This window comes from Anguilla anguilla, chromosome 9 (genome assembly GCF_013347855.1).
Source record: "Anguilla anguilla isolate fAngAng1 chromosome 9, fAngAng1.pri, whole genome shotgun sequence".
Lineage (NCBI taxonomy): Eukaryota > Metazoa > Chordata > Actinopteri > Anguilliformes > Anguillidae > Anguilla > Anguilla anguilla.
In genome coordinates this window covers 54,834,052-54,841,551 of record NC_049209.1, presented here as the reverse complement: position 1 = coordinate 54,841,551, position 7,500 = coordinate 54,834,052, and the positions used below count along the sequence as shown (strand labels likewise).

Here is a 7,500-nt window from a genome sequence, read left to right as displayed (position 1 = left end):
TTTTATTTATCGACCTCACTGTGTGCCCGGGGGCATTGTCATGCTGAAACAGGAAAGGGCCTTCCCCCAAACTGTTGGGGAAGCACAGAATCCTCTAGCATGTGATTGCCTTCACTGGAAGTTCAGATACTTTTGATCATATAGTGTATGTGTGTGCATGTGTGCATGTGTTCATGTGGAAATGTGCAAATGTGTGTGTGTGTGTGTGTGTGTGCGCGCGCATGCGCGCATGTGCACAGGTGTATAATATGAGGGGGCGTGTGTGTAGATGTCTGCGCACTCTCCACCTTTAACCAGCTGCAGGTTTACACTGACGCTTGAACAGAGAAACAGAAAAACAGAGAAAAAGAGAGAGAGAAACAAAAACAGAGAGAGAATAAGAGAGATGCTGAGAGAGACAGATGAGAGAGATGGAGAAAGAGAGAGAAAGGAGAGGAGGAGGGCTAGAGTGTTTCTCCATCAGATCACAGCTCTGTAGATTGTCCATTAGCAGGGAGAATCCTGTGTGTCTAATCACAGTGCTGTTTTACTCCAGGATAGACAGCCCAGAGCTGATCTGAGCTCACTTACTCAAAGCGGCGTTCCGTGCTAGCCTGCGCCCCCTGCCCCAGGGCAGGAGCGGGTGGGGTGCAGGTACAGGGGGGCCGCAGATGGGGTAGCAGGGGAGGGAGGGAGAGGGGGTGAAAACATTTAGGCATTTCAGATATGCAGCATCTTGCTACAGGAGAGTGCAGTCTGACCACTGCCACGAGTGTCACCAATCCCACAGCCAGGGAGCAGCATGGCCTGGTTTAACCACAGATTCACACAAACACACTCTCTGATTCAGAAACACACTCACACACACTCTCTGATTCAGAAACACACTCTCACACTCTCTGATTCAGAAACATACTCTCACACACTCTCTGATTCAGAAACATACTCTCACACACTCTCTGATTCAGAAACATACTCTCACACACTCTCTGATTCACAAACACACTCCCTGATTCAGAAACACACTCACACACACTCTCTGATTCACAAACATACTCTCACACACTCTCTGATTCACAAACACACTCCCTGATTCAGAAACACACTCACACACACTCTCTGATTCACAAACATACTCTCACACACTCTCTGATTCACAAACACACTCCCTGATTCAGAAACGCACTCATATTGGGGGTGGGATATTGGCGGTATGGGGGGTGGGATATTGGCGGTATGGGGGATATGGTTGGAGGTATGGGGGTGGGATATTGGGGGTGGAATATTGGCGGTATGGGGGGTGGGTGTGGGGTTGGGGGTATGGGGGGTGGGATATTGGGGGTGGGATATTGGCGGTATGGGGGTGGGGTTGGGGGTATGGGGGGTGGCACGCCTGCAGGATGGGGGGTGAATATTCAGCACACTGATGAACGGCATTCATCATATTCATTTTCCTGTCAATAGTTATGAAAAGCCTCTGGCCTTTCTCTCTCTCGTTCTCTCTCCCTCTTTATTCAGAAAAAGAACAGAAGTGTCTCTCCCTCCCTTTCTCCGTATCTTTTTCCTGTAATATAGAAACAGCACAGTCAGTCTGTGGCCCCTGTAGAAACAGCACAGCCAGACTGTGGCCCCTGTAGAAACAGCACAGCCAGACTGTGGCCCCTGTGATGTAGAAACAGAGGGCAGTGAGTGACAATGTGAAGTCTGTTGGTGGCTCCACTCAGACTCCATACTGACACCTGCTGTAGTACTGCGGTACTGCACAGACTGGGGCTATTCCTCCATGAGAGGTTAGTGTGTGTGTGTGTGTGTGTGTGTGCACGTACATGTGTGTGTGTGAGTGTGTGCAGGTTTCTGTGTCACAGTGTGTGTCACCGTGTGTTTGTGCATATGTATGTGTGTGTCACAATGAGTGTGTGTGTCACACTGTCTGTGTGATTGACTCAATTTTTCTGCATTGAAGAAGTCAATTACAATTAATGAAACAATGTAAACACTGACCACTCTACTCACAGACACACTGTAAACACTGACCACTGTACTCACTGACACACTGTAAACACTGACCATTCTACCCACTGACACACTATAAACACTGACCACTCTACTCACTGACACACTGTAAACACTGACCACTTTACCCACTGACACACTGTAACCACTGACACAGTAAGCACTGACATCTCAAACAGTGAATTGTACAGTGGTGAAAGAGGCGGGGTCTTGGGGTCAAAGGTCGTGTGCTGCTGATCCTTCCTCAGCCAAGATTGTGCTCCCTCTTTCTGATTTCCTTGGTTCCTCTCTCCTCCTCTCTGTCTCTCTCTGCAGTGAGCAGAGGGAGGGGTCAAAGGACAGCTGGGGGGTCAGCGGGATGGCCGGCCCGGGTCGCCCTGTCCCCCCCCACCCCCCGCACCCCCCCCCCCCCCCCCCCCCCCCCACAGGGGGCGGCGCCTCAGTGGAGGTGAGCTGAAGCGAGGAGATGGACACTGAGAGAGCAGCTGTCCCCCTAACCCCACCCCCCACACTGGCCCCAATCCAGCGAGAGAGAGGGAGAGGGAGAGAGAGAGAGAGACAGAGAGAGAGAGGGGGGGAGAGGGAGGGAGAGAGAGAGAGAGGGGGAGTGGGAGGGAGGGGGGGGAGAGAGAGAAAAAGATGGAGAGAGGGAGAGAGTGAGAGATGGGTAGGGGGTGGTATGGGAATAGTACACACACTCCTGAAACGTTCTTTGCTAAAAACTATGTGCAATATTTGATGCTTGTTCTGGTCCTCACGCCATGGGATCCTGGGGCACTGTCCCTGTGCTGCTAACACAGTCTCACACAGCTAAACTGTCCCTGTGCTGCTAACACAGTCTCACACATCTAAACTGTCCCTGTGCTGCTAACACAGTCTCACACAGCTAAACTGTCCCTGTGCTGCTAACACAGTCTCACACAGCTAAACTGTCCCTGTGCTGCTAACACAGTCTCACCCAGCTAAACTGTCCCTGTGCTGCTAACACAGTCTCACCCAGCTAAACTGTCCCTGTGCTGCTAACACAGTCTCACACAGCTAAACTGTCCCTGTGCTGCTAACACAGTTTCACACTGTCAAACTGTCCCTGTGCTGCTAACACAGTCTCACATAGCCAAACTGTCCCTGTGCTGCTAACACAGTCTCACCCACAGCAAATTTATACTTCTGACACAAGTTGGATGGTTTGAGTGAATTGACTCCACAGACTTTTACCCAGTCTGACTGACATCCTGACTCCACCCCTTTATTTCAGCTTAATTCTGTTCCCTGCTGTGACCATGCTGGAGTAACCGTGGAAACCACAGGGTCCAATCAGGGACCTGTGACCTTCAGCTTGTTGCACCTGACCCAGAATGCATTGCTGAATGTGGAGCCCTGGCCACTGCTCTGAGGACCAGTCTGTGGAGTTCCTGGTGGAGCCTGCATCCTGAGCAGGATCAGAAATCATATTTACGATTACATTTATGAATGCATAGGAATATAAAACAACAGAAGGAAGATAAAACACAGTAGCAGAGCGTTGGGACTCCAGAGGCTCAGGTACAGGTGGTCAGGAGGTAAAGCGCATTTCTCTCCCTCCTGTGGAAGTCCTCTGTGTTACTGTGATCAAAACTTGCTTGTTACAAACTGTGAGCAGGTAGGCAGGTGATCTCTCTATGTGTGAGTATACTGGGAATCCAGAGTAGTCTGTGACTCACAGCAATGTAAAGGGAAGGAAGGATGGAGTGAGATGCATGCAGAAGAAAGGTGGATGTAGAGAGTGGGAGAGGGAGGAGAGGAGGTGGTGTTGGACTCCTGGCCCTCAGACTGCCCAGAGCAAAGACTGAATAATTCATCTCTCTGACTGAGTTACTCAGACAGGGGGGTGAGTGGAGGGCTGAGTGGGGGGGGGGGGGGCAGGAGGATGGAGAGCGATTGCACAATAACAGCGGTTGAAGCAGGGCCCCTCTGGCCCTGTGCCAGACTATTTAAAAGTTATTAAGACCCATCTTTAAAGAGAAAGAGAGAGAGACAGAGTGCAAGACCCATCCTGAGAGGCAGGGAGACGATGCTGGGGATCTCTCAGATCTTACAGCCTCTCTCCTGATGTAAGCACAAACACAGCCTCCTGTTATAAGCACAAACACAGTCTCCTGTTATAAGCACAAACACAGTCTCCTGTTATAAGCACAAACACAGCCTCCTGTTATAAGCACAAACACAGCCTCCTTTTATAAGCACAAACACAGCCTCCGGTTATACACACAAACACAGTCTCCTGTTATAAACACAAACACAGCCTCCTGTTATAAACACAAATACATACTCCTGTTATAAGCACAAACACAGCCTCCTGTTATAAACACAAACACAGCCTCCTGTTATAAGCACAAACACAGCCTCCTGTTATAAGCACAAACACAGCCTCTCTCCTGTTATAAACACAAACACAGCCTCCTGTTATAAACACAAATACATACTCCTGTTATAAGCACAAACACAGCCTCCTGTTATAAACACAAACACAGCCTCCTGTTATAAACACAAACACAGTCTCCTGTTATAAGCACAAACACAGCCTCCTGTTATAAACACAAATACATACTCCTGTTATAAGCACAAACACATCCTCCTGTTATAAGCACAAACACAGTCTCTCTCCTGTTATAAGCACAAACACAGTCTCCTGTTATAAGCACAAACACAGTCTCCTGTTATAAGCACAAACACAGTCTCCTGTTATAAACACAAATACATACTCCTGTTATAAGCACAAACACATCCTCCTGTTATAAGCACAAACACAGTCTCTCTCCTGTTATAAGCACAAACACAGTCTCTCTCCTGTTATAAACACAAACACAGCCCCCTGTAATAAGCAGTTTTATAGCCTTTATCCTGTTATCAGCAATAACAGTCTCTTGTTATAAGCCCAGTTACACAGCGTAAAAGCCTCGCTAAAAGCCCCTCTCTGTTTCAGCCCCTCTCCTCTGATCACCCACAGGTTAATTTGCACAGTTAATTTAACACCTGTGCCCTTAATGGTGCTGATCACTGGTGCTGTTATTATTAGCATTAATGTTAGCATTAGCAGCAGTAGCAGTTGTACTTTTATTATTAGCATTAACGTTAGCATTAGCAGCAGTAGCAGTTGTACTGTTATTATTAGCATTAACATTAGCATTAGCAGCAGTAGCAGTTGTACTGTTATTATTAGCATTAGCATTAGCATTAGCAGCAGTAGCAGTTGTACTGTTATTATTAGCATTAATGTTAGCATTAGCAGCAGTAGCGGTTGTACTGTTATTATTAGCGTTAGCATCGGCAGTCACAGTAACAGCAGCAATGGCTGTACATAGCATCTGTTTGATTGTTTACTTATACATAGATGGGCTGAACCTAGCTCTGATGGGCTGGGATGGGGTGATGAAGGAGAGAGCAAGAGGGCAAGAGAAAGAGATATTTGAAGGAGAGAGTGGGGAAGAGGTGAGGGATGTCCCTTTAGACAGGAGCATGTGGGGAAGCAGAACCTCCCTCTACGGGACTTTGCCCCCTCCCCTGGGTGATAATTGGTTCTGGCTGGGCTCTGCTGATTGGTGTGAAAACTCCTGGGGGCGGGGCAGGAGAAACCAGCTGTACTGCCCCGCCCCGCCCCCTCTCTCTGGACAGGGGCAATATGACGTCATGTGTTGGTATTGGGGTGTGGGTGTGAGAGAGTGTGCATTCATGGCTGTGTGTGTGTTTCTGCATGCATACAATGTGTTTCTATGTAAGTATATGTGTATTTGTTTGCACATGTGTGTAAGTGTGTCGATGTATGTGTGTATATGTCTGATTGTATGCGTGTGTATCTGCAAATCTGTGGCAGCATGTTTGTTTGTGTGAGAGAGCGTCTTTTAGTGTATGCATGTGAGCGTGTGTGTGTGTGTGCTCTGTTTGTGTGTGTGTTTGTGTTTGTGTGTGTGCACGTGTATGTGTGTGTGAGTGAGTGTGTGTGAGAGTGTGTGTGTGTGAGTGAGTGCATGTGTGAGTGTGTGTATGTGTGTGTGAGTGTGTGTGTGTGTGTGTAAGTGTGTGTGAGTGTGTGTGTGAGTGTGTAAGTGTGTGAGAGTGTGTGTGAGTGAGTGAGTGTGAGAGTGTGTGTGTGTGTGTAAGTGTGTGTGTGTGTGTGTGTGAGAGTGTGTGAGAGAGTGTGTGTGTGAGAGTGTGTGTGAGTGTGGGTGTGAGTGTGTAAGTGTGTGTGTGAGTGTGTGTGTAAGTGTGAGAGTGTGTGTGAGTGTGTGTGTGAGTGTGTGTGTGTGTGAGAGAGTGTGTGAGAGAGTGTGTGTGTGTGTGAGTGTGTGTGTAAGTGTGTGAGAGTGAGTGTGTGTGTGAGTGTAAGTGTGTGAGAGTGTGTGTGAGTGTGAGAGTGTGTGTGAGTGTGTGAGTGTGTGAGTGTGTGAGTGTGTGTGTGTGTGTGAGTGTGTGTGAGTGTGTGTGTGTGTGTGTGAGAGTGTGTGTGTAAGTATGTGAGAGTGTGAGTGTGTGTGTGTGTGTGAGTGTGTGTAAGTGTGTGTGTAAGTGTGTGAGAGTGTGAGTGTGTGTAAGTGTGTGTGAGTGTGTGTGAGAGTGTGTGTGTAAGTGTGTGTGAGTGTGTGTAAGTGTGTGAGAGTGTGTGTGTAAGTGTGTGTGTGAGTGTGTGTGAGTGTGTGTAAGTGTGTGAGAGTGTGAGTGTGTGTGTGTGAGTGTGTGTAAGTGTGTGTGTAAGTGTGTGAGAGTGTGAGTGTGTGAGTGTGTGTAAGTGTGTGGTAATTGGCTGAATATTAAGGTGGCATTGCTGGCCTCAGAGAAACAGCAATAAAGCCCCAGTTAAAGCGCATTATTAAAAAAACAGACAGAGAGAGATGAAGAGGTTGGTGAGGAGAAGAGGAAGGGAAGATCCCAAACATATTAGACTTTTTTCCTTCATTTTTTCAGAAAGAAAAAATCCACGTCTTTTAAAAGTCCAAATGACCACTCAAATTGGATAGTGCATCATTTCCTGTCATACTGAAGAAAATATGGAGGACAGCTCTAATTCATCATATTGGTGATTTAATACCAAAGAAATATATTAAAATAATAAAAAGAATGCTGAAATGCCCCGAATTTGTGGTGATAAATAGCCCTCTCTGTCTTTATCTGATTACTGGAGCTAACAAATATATTGCGGCTAGGATTTGTGCCGACACGCGCGATTGTTTTCCAATAAGAAGTTGCATATTAAATTCCGACACAGAGAGAGGCAGATAGCCCTACTGCACACCTCAGAGAGAGAGAGGGAACGAGGGAACGAGGGAAAGACAGGGGAGACGAACAAGAGAGGGTCGTCATTAGGACATCAGAGTCACAGAAACACCTTGCTATTTTACACTAAACCTCCTACACACACACACTGTCCCTGTTATTCACTCACGTACACTGATACATACACATTCTCACACAAACACACACACACTCTCAGACAAATGAACACTCTCCCTCTCTCGTGCACACACAGGTTTATGT

At 47.4% G+C, this 7,500-nt stretch overlaps 1 long non-coding RNA gene across 1 annotated transcript in view; it reads left to right on the top strand.

The window, feature by feature from the left end:
* The window catches only part of LOC118236657, a 27,239-nt gene extending 24,862 nt beyond the window's left edge, over nucleotides 1–2,377 (top strand). Inside the window, exon 4 of the long non-coding RNA XR_004767061.1 lies at nucleotides 2,308–2,377. This is a non-coding gene — a long non-coding RNA (uncharacterized LOC118236657). The remainder of the gene's footprint in view (nucleotides 1–2,307) is intronic.
* The last annotated feature ends 5,123 nt before the right edge of the window (nucleotides 2,378–7,500 follow it).